General features: G+C 29.6%; 1 protein-coding gene and 1 long non-coding RNA gene across 5 annotated transcripts in view; both read left to right on the top strand.

Moving 5' to 3' along the window:
- Nucleotides 1–22,225, top strand: part of LOC142333913 (uncharacterized) — a 260,903-nt gene that overhangs the window by 78,177 nt on the left and 160,501 nt on the right. The window lies entirely within an intron of this gene.
- On the top strand, nt 44–15,398 carry LOC142333917 (uncharacterized). Its single transcript, XR_012758748.1, has 3 exons — nt 44–183; nt 8,659–8,729; nt 13,276–15,398. It is a non-coding gene; the product is annotated as an uncharacterized LOC142333917 (long non-coding RNA).

Genomic DNA, 22,225 nt, shown 5'->3' with positions numbered 1-22,225 from the left:
GTGTATATATATATTTTTTTTTTTTCATCATTATAACCAGATATCGTTTGTATTGAAATATACAATTACATGTGTTGGCGTCACTGTTTAGTAGATTGGGATCATTTGTTTATAAGCGTTGTTAAAGTGAAATTTGTATTGTAATATCAGTATTATTTATTTGTGTTCACTTTTGTTGACCAAGTAAGTAATTTTATACCATTCTAACATAAATTAATAGAATTTAAGTTTGAATTTTTTGTGTTTATGAACTGAGTGTAGCTTTAACTTGTGATGAAAATTTATTTAAGTTCGACGTAAAATCGTTTATTTAAGCAGCACATTAAAAAATTATTATATCGTGGGCATATTATTACTAGTCGTTTTTTAATTAGTAATTTAGGCAATTAAGCAGTTTGTTCCACCTTAACTTTTGTATCGTATACGTTATTACTCACGTGGTGTAAGGCAAGGTTAGCCTGCGTAGGTTAACCCACCGGGTTGGTCTATTGAACGCATCTTCCCAAATCAGCTGATTTGGAAGTGGAGAGTTCCAGCGTTCAAGTCTTAGTAAAGCCAGCTATTTTTACACGGACTTGAATACTAGATCGTGGATACCGGTGTTCTTTGGTGGTTGGTTTTCAATTAACCACAATTCTCAGGTATGGTCGGACTGAGAATGTACAAGACTACACTCATACACATCATCCTCTGAAGTATTACCTAAATGGTAGTTACCGGAGGCTAAACAGGAAAAAAAAGAAAGAAAAGCTTGCGTAGGTTAAGTTTCGTTGAATTATATTTATAAAATAAATAAATAACAGTGGTAATATAATGGTTATATTGGATGATATTAACTATAACCCAAAAGTTTGCTGTTTATAATTATAGATATAAATTAACCAAATTTAACCTCTGAATCTTAAGTCACTCTGAGGTCAGAGCGTAAAAAGTAACAACTTTTTACTTGTCTAGAAAATAAACTCCATAACTGCAGTCTGCATATCCAACCTTTAATGATTTTACATCAGATTTTCTTCTTTTTTTGTCTAGAATCCAAGCAAAACATTCAGTTCAAAAAATTCTGAGGTAGTTGATATTCACTTTCCTTTTCAGAAACAACTCAACAGAGGCATTTCCTTTCATTTTTGTCAGTGCTGTTCTATTTATTGTATATGTAGCAGAAAGGACTGCTTCATTACTTCACCCCTAAGCAATTTGGGTAAGTTGAGTGCAGAATGGAACGAGGATCTTGCCACCTCACAAATGATTCTGTTTTCTTTCTCAGCTACTCTAGATTGTTGTGGAGTATTAGATACCGTCATAAAATGTTAACACTTGCATTAATTTTTCCAAGCCTGATTCAACTATAGTAAAGTGTTGTTTTATTAGATGGACATTCATTTGATTTATGCCATATAATTTGCTTTTACAACAAATAAGTCCCACTTAACAATTTTTAGAGAGATGACCTAATTTTCTACAACAAAAACATTTCTTGCCATTGTGATTAGCCTTAGCATGACTCCCTTTTGCTAAAGTTTGATCTAGAAGCATGCTTCCTGGGTTGACTGACAATCAACCTTGAGTTAAAGATGTTTCGTATCATAATCCCAACTCATATTTAAAAGTAGTTTTGCAATTCAGACCGTGTCTTCTGTTGGCAAGTCATGCCATGTGATGTAAATGGGGTAAAACACATGAGGCAATGTTTATTAAAGCCTTGCGCACGCCATTCTCATATATTGTTTTGCCTAGGAGTATCATTTCATTTGAAGTTCACTGTACTTTGCAAGAGGAGTGTCAGATTTATTTTAATTTCAACCATACTTTGTGGGCAGTAGGATGTAACTCTACCCAATAAAAAATTTCTATCTAGAGAAAGAATAATTCTTTCTTGACTATTCTTCTTTTTTCTATTTGCTATGATCCATTCACCAGTTTCTTCTGATAATCAACACTTCCAGTCTCAGGCTTTTCAAAGGTTCTATTAACAACTTGAACAAAAATATGTTGCTCTAAACATGTCTGCACAATAATATGCCCATTAGTTTTTCAATTTTGTTTTCTTCTGATGTCTGTAAATATTCCATGATTTCCAACTAGATGTAGAAAAAAAACACCCCATCGCTTGATAACCGTAAACTTATATTTACAACAATATAAAGGAAAAACCTCCACGTCAATTTTCCATCTAATGTGTTTACCGAAAATTGCCTGCTCACCTACTATATTTGGTAAAACTCGCTAAAAAAAATCTGAGATCGGTTACAAAAAACTATTTCTTTAATTTTTGATTGTGAGATCCATGTAATCCTTACAGGGATCACTTGATAAATTTTAATATTATTTACAAAGTATTCTTATATATAAAAAAAAAAAAAAGTTATATTTATAACCCTTAAGGAAACTACCTATGTACATCTCTTAACTACTACTGCTATTATTACTTACATCATACTATGTTATAAAAAACTATTTACAGAAAACAATAACATTTCATTATATCTATCATTTAATTATGAATTTTGTTATAAATAATTCAATACAGATTTGTTTACACAAAATCATGATCACAACAACGTTTCAATCAAAAGTTTTATCAGATAACAAAATTAGTTAACAGCTGAAGCAATTAAGATAAAATAAAGCTTCATACACATAACATTTTGTCATTACCCTTTTGATAGTTTTTGTTGAGGTTTCTCTGTCTTCTGTCTGCATCTTTATTTTTTAGTAGCCACTGCAGCTCTGTCTTGCTGTTTTGATGACTTCTTACCTTCAGTGTTGATAAGCCTATATACTGTTGCAGTCTCTTTTGTAGCTCCATCTTGACTGACTTAAATTTGCATATCATTGTTAAAAATTTGTAAAAAAAAAATGTAAAGTCAATTCTTCCCTAAATATTTTGGTTCTCATTGGAAGTTTATTACTTTCTTTAGTACACAGATAAAAGTAATCGATGCTGAACCACTCCCTTGTCTTAGTTCTGTTTTAATTTCTAATTCTTCTGACAATTTTACATCTGATTTTGTGTTTAGAATAGTCTGTCTGTTTAGTAATGTTAATTATGTTGAGATCCTTACCAAATACTAGAACATTAAATAAGGAAGTTCTATAGATCGAGTTGTATGCCTTGCCATTTTTTCTCCTTATTATTGTTTTAAGGGTTGTGTTTTGTTGTGCATATGATCATAATTTTCTGAATCCTTCATGTTCTCCCAGTTATTAAGTCTATGATTAATTCAATTCTATTTTGAAGTACTTTTCAAAGTATTTTATTTGTCAAAGGTAAGAGGAAAATCCCTTTGTGGTTGTTTACTTCTGTTTCATCTTTTTGTTTGTGTAGTAGATCTATTAATACATTTTTCTAATTTTCATGGAATTTTTCAGTTTCCATATCTCTTCTAGCAAGTTCTTCAGTATTTTCTTGCGTTTTTCATGATTCTTTCCATAATTCCATATTTTTCAAGCTATCACCTGCTATCTTGTTATTTAATTTCTGGCAAATTTTGTCTATTTTCATTTAATAATTTTTTTTTTAAATTTTGCAGTTTATGTTGTTAGATTTTGGAATTGAAATCTTAACTTCTTGGTAGTGTAATAATTTTTCAAAGTACTTGCTGGAATTTTACAGTTGTCTTTGTTGTTATGGCCTATGCTATCAAATCATACAGCTAAGTCTTTAATAGAAGATACCTTTTGTATTGCAGTATTATTTTGTATTATTCAGTTCCACAATATATCGGCATTTGCAAACCTTCAAAATTGAGTATGAAATCAATTTTCTTTTTGTAATTTAAAAGAAATACTAAAAGAAAAAAAAACTAAAAAAAAGAAAGATGTGAGTAGCTTATGAATAAACTGTCATTTATAAATACTATGAAAATTAGAGAACCGAAGTGCATGCCTTGTCTTACTCCACATCTAGCATAAATAGACTTAGAAATAAAATTATCAGTTTTAACATAGGGAATTCTGATTGTACAAAAGGAACATTTTATGGGAAAAACACATCGTTGTAATCATTGAAACAATTTGAACAAGATGACTATATTTTGAAAATAAAGTATTTAATATTAAGCTTTTTATTGAGGTCAGAAAGTTATAAAAATATTCTTCCAAAAGTACAGCCGCAACTAGTAGTTTGCATGTATCCTGTTTGTTATAATAACCAGCGACACACAGTCATGGTTTAATAATGCCTTTCGTACAGTTTTATCAGACTACTTTATACTTCGTTGACATTAATATTATTATTATCATTATCACATTATATTATTATTGTTATCATTATCATCATCATCATTATTATTCGCAATATTTCTGCCAAAGACTCATCTGTGTAAAAAGAATAACAAATTTAAAGACATTAAAATCATATCAGTAAACATTGTACAATTTAATATAATGGTGAAATTTAAAAAAAAAATATGTAAACGCAGTTGCAAGCAACCACTTTTTCTTAAAGCCACTGTTTGATTTCAGCTTTCCTTCAGTTGTTGTGGTAACTTTATTATTTACAACTTATTTACACACTCCACAAAGTACAGAATGAAAGAATATTCATACCTTACTTTTTTCACATTAAAGCGCTTTCGGGCATAAGCCTTTTTTTTTTTCTTTCTTTTCTTTTTCCTGTTTAGCCTCTGGTAACTACCGTTTAGATAATTCTTCAGAGGATGAATGAGGATGATATGTATGAGTGTAAATGAAGTGTAGTCTTGTACATTCTCAGTTCGACTGTTCCTGAGATGTGTGGTTAATTGAAACCCAACCACCAAAGAACACCGGTATCCACGATCTAGTATTCAAATTCGTGTAAAAATAACTGGCTTTACTAGGACTTTAACGCTGTAACTCTCGACTTCAAAATCAGATGATTTGGGAAGACGCGTTAACCACTAGACCAACCAGGTGGGTTTCGGGCATAAGCCTGTCTTCAGTAATGTTTACTGAATTTACACATAGGTAACATTTGTTAAAATTTGTTCAGTCAATAAAAATTTCGTTTTAAAAATTTTAATGTTATTAAAATTTACTTTAATTTGCGATCTTATGTTAACATATTACTGTACTGATTATCTAATTTATATGAAATTGCTTATAAATTATAAATTACCAACTTAAATAATATTTATAAGAATATCCCTAGTGAATTCTGTCTGCAGATTCATTAAGTTGAATTTACATTTGCGTCTGGTTTAAAAGTATCTAATTGTACAGTGTTAAAGTGTACAGTGTATATTAAGAGAACAAACAACTCTCCCTGTTTTATTATAGGTTATTCAACTTCAATGTATGCACCTTTTGTAGCTTGGCAGATGTCTAGAACAATAATCTAACTCTTGGCAGATGTTTAGGAGCATCTGCGGCATTATTAGACATATGAGTAGTATAGAAACCTCGGGTTCAACTGTCATTTTGCTTTCTATGAAAGTAGTGATTATTTGGAATTGAACCCGATGTCATGTTTTTTAGATGAACATGTGTTTGTAGTTAAATTTATGAGCTGAAAGAGTGGATTTACTGCAAAATATATAGCCAAACATGGATTTGAGATGTCCCCCAAAATTACAGTAAATAACCAACAATCAAATGAAGTTTGAACCTGAAGGTCTCTTTTCACGGGTTTATTAGATACATTAAAGAACGGCTACTCACAATGATGAATGTGTGTTCACGTTAAATTTACATGTTAAAACAGTTAATTTATTGAAAAATTCATAGTAAAACAATTGTTTTATTCATTGAATAGTTTGATGCTGTCATGGGGATTCCCCCGTCTCTATTAATAATGATTTCTCAACTATTATTTTATTATTATATTCTCATCGAATCCAATCTTTCATTTAACTGCAATCACCATGATTAAGTGCAAATTGTATTATGATATTTGGTCATCATTACTTTCAGCGATTGTGTAATATATCATTGATTATTATTTAATGTCTATAATGTCAGTTTAAACTTCAAAATCATTGTTAGTTCCTTATCTCGAAAATGGTGTGTCCTAGGCCAATTCTAACACGATTTTGAATGGGTTAACTGAATGGGTACTTTCCAACTTCCTGGAGCAATAGCTGCTAGTTTCATGCGTCTAGGTCCAACCATTCTCAAGATATGCTTTTTCTTACAATATTTTTTGTATTTGATGATGAAATAAAATAAAAATATGTTTTTATTATCTAGCAGTCAACAGGTTAACAGTTCTAATCACTTTTAAATTTATTACTATGTTTTGAAAAAATCTGTCATCATTACTTTAAGCGAAAGCGGGATGATATGTGATAAAAGTTGTGGATTGTTTATTTTTTTATTGTTGAGATAGCTAATGACATTATCTTATGTATATTATACATAAAAAATTGATATTTATTATATTAAATAATGATTTATAAAAAAGGGCGTATCTTGAAAAGGGTGCGTCCTACACAATCTTTGATGCGATTTTGAAAACCTTAACGGTTTAAAAGAGTACTTTCCAGAACAATAGGTCCTAGTTTCATGCATCTAGGTCCAACCGTTCCCAAGATACTTGCGCTAGTAGAATTCGCTAATGTCAGTTCACCTCAAACCTATTTCATTATCAGTTTTTAAAATAATCTTCTTTATAGTATATGTTCCTTCAGATTTGCAAGGCTAAAATAATTTCATATAAAACCGGAAAAAAACAGTAAATGCTGAACAAACTCTATAATGCTATATTGAACCCGACGTTGAATGTGAACGTGTTCAGTGTAGCAAACGTGAATAGCATAATATTTATACTCATCATTAGCTTTTTGTTTATTTAAAATTACAAGGCAATTATCACTTTCATCATGTGGGAAATGTGTGATTACAAATATGGTGTGGGCATGGATTTTTACATTACCATTTCGTTAATTTGCAACTTGCGTTTTAAATTCTCATCTCCAAGTCTATTATTTTCTATATATTACAACTTTGAATGCAGCTAAATATTATCGTTTTGATATGAAAGTCTTTGATGAAATAATCTTTCATATCACATTTATCATAAAACTCTTTTGATAGCCATGAAGCAATATCGAGTAATAATAATATTTTATAAACATACGTGTACCAGTAGTAATTGTAATAGTTTTATTTTATTATCACCCGTAATCTCATAAAAAGCCGATCCAGGATTCATTTAATTCTTTAGATTGTTTTTTTTTGTAACAAATTATCAAACTGTTTCCCTTCATCATGATATAACTTTGTCGCATTAAAAAAAGGGCCGATGAGATTTAATGTAATAATAGTTCTTTAGATTGACTCACCTTAACATTCTTCTTTTACTGTTGCTGTGATTTGCAACTTATTAAACGTTTTTTTCATATAACATCTAACTTTTATATGTACCAGAAATTAGTAAATCTAATTAATTTTTATTACATTTTAGACTAACTTCATATATAGTGTTTGACTCATCGGAATTCTGAGTAGCCAAAAATAATAATAATTTATCTAAAAATAATAATATATTAAATCATCTAATTCTTGTTTTAAACTATCAATGTCGATTGCTGTATCAAAATGATTGCCTTTCCTTTTAAATTTAAGATCATGGCATGCATAATTGAAAAATTTAATACTGTTTGGCTCTTTTACTTTTCGATATAGGATTTCATAATCGGGATCTTTTTTTTAATTTAAAAGAATCATAGAATAATATACGAATCGTCTGGTTGTATCTATAATTACAATACAATTATCTTCATTATCGTGTGTAAATGGTACTGCCATAGTTTTATGTCTCTGCTTTATTGTTTAATCTATCATTTTCAAACATATGATTTGAATATTCATGCACAGTTGTTTTCTTTTTCGATTTGATGTAATCAATCCTCGATATTTTCAAGTTCTTTTAATTTTGCTTGTAACCGAGTGTTACACTCAGATATATGCATCTTGATATAACTTAAAATTTTTGATGAAAAAATCTATTAAATTTTATTACATTTAATATAAAACTTGGGGATATCCAGGAAGCTATTGATAGTATTAAATTATCACAAACCTTTTATGACATTCATAAGACATTCTCTTATTACATTCCTCTTATGATTTCACAGTTTGACCAGTGACTTTAGACATTTCCACAGCAGCCGGAATTCCGGCTGAGATCAGTGTTGTAGTTGATATATGCAACAAATATTTATTACCATTCATTGTTTAATATGAACTATTTTATTGTAATTTCAACTGTATGTAAAACATAAATTATTTATAAACCTCATTTATAGTTCAAAAATGATTTTGTAATTTACTTATTACAACAGTAATTATAGGTACTTAGTATTAACACCACCACAGCTATAGCTTTATTTAAAAACAAAGTAGTCAATCGGATTTCGGTGGAAAATGGGCCGAAAATAGAGTTTAATATAAATAAATATTTATTTTATAAATATAATTTAATCAAACTTAATCTACGCTCGCTAACCTTGACTAATTAACATCGTAATTTTTTGAGTATTTATTTAATAAATTCAGTAATTATTGCAATTTGATTATTTAAATAATAAATAATTGTAATTACTGAATTTATTAAAAAAATTAGGGTGTTAATTAAGTCAAGGTTAGCGAGCGTAGGTTAAGTTTGGTTAAATTATATTTATAAAATAAATAAATATAAATAACCATTTATATTCTGTTTTGAATCTGTTTCAGCCCATTTTCCACCGAAATCTGATTGACTACTTTGTTTTTAAATAAAGCTATAGCTGCGGTGGCGTTAATACGTGAGTACCATAATTATATATTAAAATGATCTCATGTTTACAGATTGCAGATATTTTAGAAAAATATGATGATTCTACATACAATATATCTGAATATCTTACATTGTTATATTCAAAATTACATGAAACTGTAAATGTTATTGATTATAAACTTAAATGTAAAAATAAAACTAAATATAAATTATATTGAACATGGAAAAATTGTCCAAGTTTACTATACATAATTTTCAATATAAAAACACAGCGTCAAATATATTGCATAATATTGCTTTTGAATTGGTATATCGGAAAGAAAATTTAGAAAACGAAAGAAATCCTCTTTTAAAAAGAAGTTTATGTTTAATGTAAATCAAAATGATTATGTGTATGAAATGGTAGTTGAATTATATAAAAATTTAAAACCTATAATAAACTTTTTTATAATAAATATTCTTTATATATTAGATTATAAACAATTATATTCATATATCCAAATTTGTATAAAGAAATTTACAGTTCTAACCATATAATGCACCTACATAAACTATCAAGTTTTGTATATAACCAGTTTCTGATTGAATTAGCATACGTCTTAATGCCAAAGGGTACCGTTTTTATTTTACTAAACTAGTTCAGCCTACCTTTCCAGTAAACTTTAATCAATCGCTAAATTTTTTCATGTGTATATACTTCTCTGAATCTGTTAACAAGATAACAGGTTTTATTTTTTGGAGATGGTTAAGTATTATTATCATCAGTAAGGTGGAGGAAATGTGACAGAAGTTTGGCTCTTATGGGATAATTTTTTTTCAAATCCAAGAGTTGTAAAAAGGGATTTGTGTCATAAATTTGAATTTTTGGCTTCCAAACAATTGCTGATAGCATATATACAGCTGCAAATAAAAGCATCTTATAATTATCAGTCTTTTTCCACAGGTGAAACCTCAAAAACCGGTTTAGTATTTTTTTTTAAAGAAATTTTTGACATGAAGATTAGTCTGCTTCATAGAATATCAACTAATTTATTCGTAAAAAATCTAAATAATGAATACATTGAATAATATATTGTTAGGGTCATCAATTGGAAAGTTTATTCCTGGAGTTCCAGTAAATATTTGAGCATTACAAAGCTTTGTGGTAACATCGTATGTCAACCATTCTAAACCCAATGTTTTGTCTCTTTTTTTTGGCAACAGATATTCAAGGTCTTTTACCTATTTGAACAGGAGGCTGTAAATCCTGTCCCTTATCATGCTCATTATCGGTAATATCCCCAAGAAAAAGAGCAACTAACATCAGCCATGTACACAGAACCCTTCTTTAGTTATACTCGTTGCAATGCCAGTAGAGCCTGTCAAACTTTCTGGAGAAATCACGTTGTGGAATCGTCTTCAACTATTCGGTACAAGCCCTTCGGGTGGCTGGAATTTCATAGACAAAGCAGACATCCTATCGTCATCGAAATTTACAATGCAATCGCTGAGTTGAACCATCACGACACACAAGTGAGTTTCTGTTGGATCTCTAGCCATGAGGGGATTCTGGGTAATGAATGTGCAGATTCCGCTGCTATAAAGACGCATTTAGTCAACCCTCTTTCACTACTATTGTTACTACATCCTAATTTATTAACTGTGTAAAACTCACACTTTGCGCAAAGCGGCTAGATGACTGGATTGCTACAGTAGACAAGTGTGAGGGCAAAATGTTGTTTTTAAACTAAAGTGATATCTGAAATACATGTATTTTAACTTGTCGATAAGTTGTTTAAGTTTAACTTGTTCTCATTTTAATAAACTCTGGGTAATCGGTTGTTAATTGTATTCACTTGTCATATTTGAATATTTATCAGATCAGTAATTAAAACTTGACCTGATACAGATTAAAGACAGTTGTGACATAATTTTATTAATGAAATGAAATTAATTATGTATTTACATTAGGAAAAGTTAACTATCATATTTACCATATTACAAAAGATATTTGAAGTTAGTGCCCTGCAGAGCTAATGCAGCAACGCTAAAGTAATCATACTGAGAAACACCTGATGCAAAATGTTATCAGTGTAAACGTTCGTTTTTAGTTATCGATAGTGCAATTTCAAAAGTATGATAGTGTAGAAGGTTTTATATTTGTATAGTATTATAATGTTATAAAAAGTATATATTCAAAAATAGTAATTTAAAAGTTTTTTTAACTTCTGCATAAAATTCCCATATTCTTGTAAGGTAAAAGGATTAATCTATTTTTTTCTCAATGAATATGTTTAATTTACAACTTCACCCACCTTGGGGGCGAAGAAATAATGAATATTTTTAATATCTTAATCTTCAAAGGAGTTAGGGCCTCTGTTGATGGCTTAAAACCTTCTCTGAGATAACCTTCCTGCAAATTTAAAAGTAATTGGTCAGTTGGTTCTCTGGTTCTTGCATGATGCATTAACAAACAGACAATAATATATATATATATATATATATATATATATATATATATATATATATATATATTTTTTATTTATTTAATCAACCAAAGTACAGAATAAATAAAGTAGGATGACTTAACTTATTATACTACAGCTGCATTATATATTCATCTCAAATTACATTACAAACTTCGTAAAATATAACATATCATGCATTTATTTATTTTATTTAAAATTTAAAACCTTTAATCTTTTTTTTAAACTTATTCAGTTAAATTAAAAATTAAAGAAAGTAGTAATTAGTAAAGTAGTTGGTGAAGTAAGTTCAGTTAAATGGACAACATGCATAATTAATTGCTTTACTTAAAATTATTTTTTTAATTTTAATTTGATTTTATGCCTTGATGTCATATTTTTAGATATGTTAAAATGTTTAAATGTTAATTTTAATTTTTCATATTTTAAATTTTGTTTAATTTTTAATTTAACCGAATAAGTTTAAAATAAAAATAAAAGGATTAAAGGTTTTAAATTTGAAATAAAATAAATAAATGCATGATATGTTATTATATTTTACGAAGTTTGTAATATGATTTGAGGTGAATATTTGCATATATAGTGGAATAAGGTAAGTTATTCTACTTTATTTATTCTGTACTTTGGTTAATCTAATAAAATAAATATATTTACATATAGTGCAGAGGAGTATAATTCTTAAAAGAATTGTTTAAAACAAAAAATTTATATATATATACATTTCTAAATAATTGTGTTCTGTTAGATTTTGAGTGTACTTTGTGCATGCAAAAGTTAGCCTTTAACCTTCTAACAAATACCCCATTTGAAAATCAAATGATTGTTTGCAGACATATTATAAGAACACAACTCTGCCCTCCCAAAACAGTACCTCAGGGACATCCCATTTGTTACCAGTTGATGGTAATGATTGGTCTAGCCTCCCACGAGGTGCGCTCATATATCTCACCACTCTAGCCTCACACGCAGTCCCCACGGAAAGCCCATTATTATTGTTAAACAGAAATTTTTTAAATTTATTTAATATTATTCTTATTATTTTTGTAATATTATTTAGTTGAATGATACGAATAATTCAGTTCAAACCTAACTCACACAGTGATAGAAACTCACAGTTTAATTAAATTCAAACTCTAATTCAATTCATTAGAGTTTGTGTTTCAACCGGCAAATCATATACTTATATACTCATATATATATATATTTTTTTTTTTTTTTTGAGATTGGTATAATATCTAAAATCTTCTTAGTTATGCTGAGAAATGTGGGTAAAAATCTGGTTTCATTGATCGAGTAGTTTTTTTTGTGTATCTCGAACAAACAAAAACCCTCTTCCTTTTTATATAATAGTATATAATAAGAATATACTTTGTTCTTAAATAATTTTTGATAATAAGTAGATCCATATTGTTTTTGAAACCTATGGAAGTTTTTCTTATTAAAAATTGTGATAATGAGTTCACTAGAGAACCGCTTTGAAAATTACATATTTTTATGAATATTTTTGGTATGTACCAAAAATATTATAGTCATGTGACTAAAAATATTGAATAGTCATGACTATCAATATTTTGATAGTCATGTGACTATCAACAATATTATTTATTAATACATAGTTGCAATTCCTAAGCAAAGATTTCTATATCATGATCAATATCAAATCTCAGTCAGGTGAGATATTTTTCATATCCTGTAAAATTCCGTTTCTATGTTTCACACATGAGCTTCATGCTTATGTGGCGATATAAAAAATAATTATTATTTACGATCAAACTCTCATTAAGTAATTGGTGTATATTACAAAATGAGTTTTTTTATAATTTGGTAAGTATTTATGAGAAATAAGATAGAATTCAAAATCTTAGATAACGTTATCTGTGATGATGTTTGTGATAAATGAGAAATTTCACCATAAGCAATATTTACACTAATGTCAGTAAGATGAGTAGCAGCATTTTTTGATAACGTTTAGCGAAACTTGGCATATTAAAGTCACCGAATAATAATAGTAAGCAAATTAGATATACAATTTATTTTTATTTAATAAATTTTACAAAAAATCATAAACATATTTACTTTATAACATTCATGTTTTGCTTTTTATTACAGCAAGTAAATTTACTACAACTGGAAGAGAAAGTGCTTGATATTAGTAATGGTGATATTGAAAAAGATCCGTTAGCAATTGAAGAGACTGACTTAGTTAAATCATAAAATTGAAAAGATGAAAATAAAGTGGTAAGGGTATTAGATTTTACATAGAGTGGAACACCAATTATTCAGATGGACCTTTGCAAGACCAAATTTGGATAATTGTAAAGGACAATTTAAAAAAGTTTCATCATATATACTGCAGATATCATTTTAATGTTTAATAGGTAAGACACTAAGTAAAAAAAATAAAAAAGTAAATGTATTTCCGTAAAATTAAGAAGAAATTTGGAACATATGTACAATGTAAGAAAAAAGAGATATAGTAATACGGTACAATGTGTAGAAATTTGCTTTTATAATTATTTTTACAGAGGCTGGTATCTATGTTTTTGCTAAATGAATACAAAAACGTCAATTGAAAAACTCAGTAAAATAATTATCAATAAAAATAATTTACATTGAAGCAAAGATTTATTTTTTCAAATAATGTATTGTTTTTTTTTTTTAAATTGCCTAGTTTGGATTTAAGTAGTCCAGTTAGTTGAACATCTGGAAAATTGGCATCTTACTGTATTTTTCATTGTTATTACTTTATTTGTAAATTGTAAATTTTGGATTACATGCAGTTCATTTCTTAACTCATATATATACACATATATAAAAAATGTTTTTGGGTCCATGCCCATCTTTAATGATATTTTTTATTTAATAAATTCTTCTTTGTTTACATTTACACATTAATTTTAAGCTTTTTACATTTCATTTTTTTAAAATTGTTTGTTAATAAAATTAAAATATTTTAAAACTTTCAGAACAAATATTTTGTTCAGTCAAGAGAATGAAAACGTATTCCAATCTTATGATTAAAATTGATGTATGTATATATACACATTAATCAATTATATAATATATAAATATATTTATTTATTTATTTATTTATTATCACATTTGGGTGTAACATTTAAGATCAGACTTTCTAAATTTTCTTCAAAGTAACTTTTACAAAAGTCAGATTGAGCCTCCACAGATTGTTCCACATATAGCTGTTGGCTATATGTGGAACAAACATGAGAAAATTGTCTGGTGAACTGAATCTAAACAAACTTCATAGCTTCATTTATCATCAAATCACACCTCACTAGATCACATCTAGAGTTGTAACTCAGGACCTAGTCTCACTACAGGTGAATGAGTTGTCTATATATATATATATATATATATATATATATATACCATCATTTGTATGTTTACATAACTAATTTATCTCCTTGTTTTTTTTCTTCAAAACATCCAATATTTAAATCCAGTAATTAAAATTGTAATTAGCTGCTATAATTTTGTTGAGCTCATGAACTAAGTATTGCATTTTCAAGGTTTCTCTTTACTGTATCTACTAGATTTATTACTATAGTTAAATTAATGTTTTTACTAACAACAAGGTCTTAAAAACCTTTGCTGCTGAAACTAAAATAAATTTGTAAAATAACATTAATACTTTTTTATTTTAAATGAATCAACAAAACTATATTTCTTTTAAAAATGTATAATGCTTGTATTGTATTGAATTTTGTATTATATATTTTAATGTATTTTGTTATTAAATAAATTAATAAATAAAGGTGACAGAAAAGTTAAATATTATTTGTTTATTGCTGACAAAATATACCTACATTTGTTATTCTCAATTGTGATATAACTTATATACATCACACTCTTTTTGAACTAGCATGAATAAGCTTGGTTCACTGCAAAATGACACACCAATTAGGTTGCTAATGGCAGCTTTAGAATATTATGGGCAGATGTAATTTTATGTATATGCATATTATTATAAATGTAATTATGTAAAATGTATAAATAATAATTTACTAATCGAATGTTAAGTGTATAAGTGCCCCTGATTTTAATATATATATATATATATATTTTAATTCTCTGATTGTTTTTTGTTTTTTAACATTATATGAGCTTCAGTAAGAAATATAATTTGTGTACATCAAAAATGAATTTAAATGTCAGGAAAAGATGTTTGAAAGTGTATGTTTGGAGTGTCGCTTTATATGGAAGTGAAACTTGGACAATCGGAGTATCTGAGAAGAAAAGATTAGAAGCTTTTGAAATGTGGTGCTATAGGAGAATGTTAAAAATCAGATGGGTGGATAAAGTGACAAATGAAGAGGTATTGCGGCAAATAGATGAAGAAAGTAGCATTTGGAAAAATCTAGTTAAAAGAAGAGACAGACTTATAGGCCACATACTAAGGCATCCTGGAATAGTCGCTTTAATATTGGAAGGACAGGTAGAAGGGAATAATTGTGTAGGCAGGCCACGTTTGGAGTATGTAAAACAAATTGTTGGGGATGTAGGATGTAGAGGGTATACTGAAATGAAACGACTAGCACTAGATAGGGAATCTTGGAGAGCTGCATCAAACCAGTCAAATGACTGAAGACAAAAAAAAGGTCGTAAAAAAAGGAAGTTAAAAATAAGCCAGACATAAGCTGTGTAACCCACTGAGTGGTGAACGCGTCTTTCCAAATCAGTTGAGTTGGAAGTCGAGAGTTCCTGTGTTCAAGTCCTTGTAAAGTCAGTTATTTTTACATGAATTTGAATACTAGATCGTGGATACCGGTGTTCTTTGGTGGTTGGGTTTCAATTAACCATACATCTCAGTAATGGCCGAACTGAGACTGTACAAGACTCACTTCATTTACACTCATATGAGTGTAAATATCCTCATTCATTCTCTGACGTATTATCTGAAAGGTAATTACTGGAGGCTAAACAGGAAAAAGAAAGAAGACATAAGCTATACTCGCTAACCTCGTGTTAAATACACAAATTATATATGATATTCTCTAACACTCTGGAGGCGATTAATCAAATTCACCGCATTCAGTATGCACTGATGGTAGAAGTTGAATAAAGATATTTAAAAAAAATTGAGCATTTTTGAACATTATCGTTCATCAATGCACTTAGCATATTCTTTATATCCTGATTGGCCCTTCCAAATTATAAAATGTAGAAAATTTGATTAATTTTTTTTATAAATGAGGTGAATTTGATTAATCGCCTCCAATATTAGAGATTAACATATATAATTTTTATATTTAACGTTAATTAGACGAGTTTAGCGAGCGTAGGTATGTTTTGCTTAAATTTAAACTTTTTTTTTTAGAAAGGTTTCTCATAAAAAATTATTTACCTTAGAGGTTGGTATTAGATGATTGTTTTTTTAATTATTATCGTTTCGACCCTCACCATAGGTTAACTGTGTTTGTCGACATATACCGGCGAAAGTCTGAATAAACAAATATTTCACTGACTTATTTGGTATGTGTCGACATTCAACGGAGAATATCGATATGTGCCATATATTGATTTTTCAAGGTAACATTATATACTAAGCTTTTATTATGATGATTAGTCAAGAAATTAAATTGGTATTACGTAATAGATATATCCGCCGTACTGTGTGTGAAACTTCTATTTCAAACTTCTATTTCTATTTGATTTGCTCATTCGACATCTTTTCGGTCAAGGAGATGACGGAGTGTGCCACTCTTCGCTTTGTTTCAGGATCGTACTCAAATATCCAGGATTCATCACCTGTGGTCACACGATTGAAGAATTCTTGGTCATTGTCAATCCTCTCAAGAAGATTAACGCACACGTTTCTTCGATTGTTCTTCTGTCCCGTTGTGAGGTTTTTTTGGCACCGATTTCGCATGTCCAAATCGTCTGTCAAAATTTGATGTACGGTGAAAGAGTCTAAATTTATCTGTTCACTCATCATCCTTATAGTTAAACGACGGTCTGATCTCACAAGAACCTACACACGCTCAACGTTTTCGTCAGATTTTGAAGTTTAAGGTCTCCCTGAGCGAGGTTGATCTTCAACGTGTTCTCGGCCTTCCAAAAATGATTTGTGCCAGCTGAAAACTTGTGCTCTTGATAAGCAATGTTCCCCATAGGCCTGTTTCAACTTTTCAAAGGTCACACTCGCGAATTGCAATAATAATTGATAAAAATATAGGTATAAAGGCAAATATATAATATTGAAAACATATATAGAATTGTAAGATAACGTAAAAAGCTCTTTCTTGAGATATTAACAGATCAGTATTATGTAAGCAAAGGAATCATTTATGCTGCTAAATTGCATGAAGTAAATAAATAAATGTTTGCTTTCAGGCTTTTATGCATGTTAAAAAAGCCGGCAACCAAGCACTCAGTTCATTTGTTTTGAACTTCAACTTGACTGATCAAACCAATTCTGAGGTATCGCTGTGAAATATATACACAAACATCTAGGAAAAATTATAAAACATTTTTTGTTATTGCAGCTTAAAATTGAGGGGCCGAACTGCAAAACTCATATTCTTCATCCTTTTCTGAAAATTATATTTTAATGGATTCTTGTATTCTATGTTGAAATCTACATTTCTTTAACGTCAATATAAAGCAAAACAAACACTATCCTATTTAATAATGAATATAAAATCTGGGTTACCGTCAAAAAACTCACATTCTCCTTAATGTCTGGCTGAAAAACTGATGTTCTCTTCGCCAACCAATGAGAGGCTTCGACTTTGATCACATGACATCAGCTGTTTTCAGCAAGCCTGTTGTTCAGGTAGTAGTGTTGCGAGTTAAAATATTTGTTTTTCATTTTATTTATGAAATTTTAATCTTCAAAAAGATTGTTATCCTTTCCTTTGACTGTAAAAAAGATCAACCTCTTCCCAACCTACCCGACCAGTCTAGTTATTACAGTAGACAGCTATATTTCAACAAAGTTTGTTTCGTTAAAGGACACTCAACTCGAAATCTAAGCTTACAAAATAAAATGCAACAGCCTGTGTTTGGACAGAAAATGAATACAGTAAAAGATCTGATGACATCTCATCCTTCTTTTTGATTGTTTGAATGCCACTAACCTTGAACCCTAGGGCACTGTTCGCCTTATAAGTGATGGGTGTGGAGAACAAAATAACAATTCTATTTTGACAACTATGATAGGTAATCGGTTATAAATTGCACCACCCCATATTGCAAAGCTGCAGATTGTATTTCCTATGACCGGGCATAGTTTCCTATCTCTGGGCTGAGTATTCAGAAATATCGAAAAAGGAGAATAAATATGATAAATATAAATATATAAATACGATGCTTTTTACGATAGAAATAAGATGAAAATAATTACAATGCAAACTTTTTTTAAAACATATAATATACCATGAGGTTGACTGAAGACTTGAGGTTGTGTTTTGTTCTGCCCTGCGATAGTACAATTTGTGATACGGTTTTATGTTTGTTAAAAAGGATTGTTTTACGTATTAAGATTATTTGGATGATGGACTATAACATGTTGCTGTGATTTTTGCGATTGGACCTGTTACACATAGGATACAATCTTTTTTTATATATTTTATTGTATATAGTATGTTACTATAGTATAGTTTTAATAAGAAAGAGATGTTTATTTGTTTACTGCATCGGCAGTAAACAACTTGTTTTGTTTGAACATTTAAATTAAATTGTTTCTTATCAGTGATTAATAATTTATTTTGACTTTAATAATAAATACTGCTCGAGGCATTCCAGAGGTCACCTGTGCGGAGTAGAAGGCCGCTCACCTTGTGGACTTCCTTCGAGAAGTCTGTTCCAGACTACTCCCCAAAAGATAGTTGGAAGAGGTCATGAAGAGAAAAGAATGTTATCGCTTTAGGAGACTGGCGTCGCGGGCGTATTACTACTCTATGAAAGATCTCTACACTGTCCGGTACAGAGAATATAGAAAACAGCGAACTCTACTTATTCGAGTCTCGAAAAGGGCGGCGGCTGAGGTGGACGCTGACTGTTGCGGGAGACCATAATCTATCTGATACCTTGCAGTATCGCCTGGCTTTTTCCAAGTGTATATTCTTCTAAAATGATTTTTAAATTGGGTGTTGGCAATTACTAAATTATACTTCATGCAAAACTCTATAAGTCAGTCCCCTCTTTCATTCCTTTTGCCCAGCCCGTATTCACCCACTATATTTCCTTCCTTGCCTTTTCCAATGCTTGCATTCCAATCTCCAACTATTATTAAATTTTCATCTCCTTTTATGTGTTTAATTGCTTCATCAATCTCTTCATATACACACTCTACCTCATCATCATCATGGGCGCTTGTAGGCATATAGACGTTAACAATCGTTGTCGGTTTAGGTTTTGATTTTATCCTTATTACATTGAGGGTTGTAAGGTTCAGTTAACCCTGCATTCTTCCGCAGTTTATTTTATTAACTCTCAAGAAAAATCTATGATTAAAAAATGTTGTCGCACATTCTCATAAAGTCTTTGCCATGATCCTGCCTCTGTTCTGCCTACTTGATGCCAGTTAATAATAACATAAAATCAATGAATTCTAGATGAAAAGTTCGAATTTTAAGTGACAAAATCATAACAAATTTTTTTTTTTTTTTTGTAACTTATTTAATGGAAAATTATAAGCAGAAGAAGCCATTTGGCATTCTCAGAGGTTAGACGTGGGAAAGGAGCACCTGATAATGTGGGAGTATATCTGGGTATAAGCAATTTTTCATGCAGTGCAACTTTACAAACTTCAATTGCCCTAAAGGTTGTCATCAGGAAGGGTACCGGCCATAAAATCCTGCCAAATTGCTTCTGCATAACCCAAAAGACAGGATGAAAAGAAAAAAAATGGAAATAAGAGTGCATATTTTTCATTGTTTTATTGTTCCAGACTCTTTTCAGAATATTAAAACATCATGATGTACATCATGATAAAAATTGAGTATTTTGGTCTCAAACATCTATTGTGGAGAGGGAAGCAAGTTGGAAATTTTCATTATTAAAATACAGCGTTTAGAACTATATTTCAGTCATTTCACAATGCAACGAACAACATGTGAAACGATCGTAATTTGTTTGCAGTTATTTTTTTCTTTATCTGTAAAAAGTCTTTTTTTTTAATTAACTGTTTATTATTAGGTTAAATTAAAGTTGTTTTTTTTTTTTTTTTTTGTTTTTGAACTCTAGTGAAATTAATATTGAATCAATCCAGTTATTTGTCAAGAAATGAATTATTTTATTTTGTCTGTATTTACAGCTTAGATCATGTTATTTCTTTAATTTAATAATCTAACTATTATCAACGTATCTTTAGTGTAGGGGACCAATACCTTGCTTTGTCTGCCAATACTTATTAAAAAATCATGATGTTGGTACCACCATGTAAACTCAGTCAGATACGATAATACAGCAACCTGGAGGGCTATATTAAATCTGCAATTTGGAACACCCCAAAACCTCAAGTTAGGTATGTTAGTAGACAACAGTATGTTGTGCAGGTAGTTGGAAATCAATGTCATGTTACAATTTACTAGATGGTTAAAACTGTATGGTTAAACTAGATGGTTTATCATGTTTTACACATGATAAAGTACAGTTTACCAGACAACTGTGTGGATAATCATGTTAATCTTACGCATAGATGTTCAGATGGATCTTCAAACTAGTAAAGTAACCCGTGAAGAAGGAAAACAAGTCTGAACTGTTATAAATAAACAGAGGTAAGACTGAAGCAGTCCAACCGCTGTTTGTAAAATGATGAACACAGTATCAAAGTACGAGAAGATACACAAAATCATTTTGCAACAGAGAACGATTATAGATGATTACAAATATTGATCAAACTTTAGTGAAATATTGGACAATACCTGTGTTCAGACATGAAATCAAGTAATGATTTCTTCTTTATTTAAAATTATTATTTTATCACTTATTATATCTTACACCTATCACTTAATTTTGTTACATTGTAATACTGGTCTAATTAATTAAGTTTTACTGTGATTTCTCTTAATATATCCAGGTAAATGTTGGAACAATTTTTTTTTATCTGTGGAATATCATATCTCTTTCTTTTTTCTGTTTAGCCTCCCAAACCACCGTAAGGTATTACTTCAGAGGATATTTATGAGTGTAAATGAAGTGTAGTCTTGTAAGTCTCAAGTTAAACATTCCTGAGATGTGTGGTTAATTGAAATCCATGTAAAGTAATTCCCTTTACTAGGATTTGAATCTTAGAACTCTCAACTTTGAAATCAGCTGATTTGCAATGACGAGTTCATAGAGTATCATATATATCCATCCTGTATGTGATCTATATAATATGTTATGTAATGATTACAATAAAAGAATTATTTTAGTTGACAACTACATTAAAAAACTTGTGTAATAAAATACTTAAATAATAAAATACATTTAAATCTTTTAATGCTCTCTTAAATTCAGATCTCAGTATTGTTTCTCCCATTTCATCCTCGTCAACTTCCTCTTCTTCCTCTATAACACTATTTTCTAATTCATTTCCTCCGTATAACTCTTCAATATATTCCACCCATCTATCAACTTTACCTTTCGTATTACATATTGGTGTACCATCTTTGTTTAACACATTATTAGATGTTAATTTATATACCCCAAAATTTTCCTTAACTTTCCTGTATGCTCCGTCTATTTTACCAATGTTCATTTCTCTTTCCACTTCTGAACACTTTTCTTTAATCCACTCTTCTTTCGCCAGTTCGCACTTCCTGTTTACAGCATTTCTTAATTGCCGATAGTTCCTTTTACTTTCTTCATCACTAGCATTCTTATATTTTCTACGTTCATCCATCAGCTGCAATATATCGTCTGAAACCCAAGTTTTTCTACCAGTTCTCTTTATTCCGTCTAAGTTTGCTTCTGCTGATTTAAGAATTTCTTTTTTAACATTCTCCCATTCTTCTTCTACATTTTCTACCTTATCTTTTTTACTCATACCTCTTGCGATGTCCTCCTCAAAAATCTTCTTTACCTCCTCTTCCTCAAGCTTCTTTAAATTCCA

The sequence above is a fragment of the Lycorma delicatula genome, chromosome 13 (genome assembly GCF_047948215.1).
Source record: "Lycorma delicatula isolate Av1 chromosome 13, ASM4794821v1, whole genome shotgun sequence".
Classification (NCBI taxonomy): domain Eukaryota; kingdom Metazoa; phylum Arthropoda; class Insecta; order Hemiptera; family Fulgoridae; genus Lycorma; species Lycorma delicatula.
This window is presented reverse-complemented; position numbering and strand designations above follow the sequence as displayed.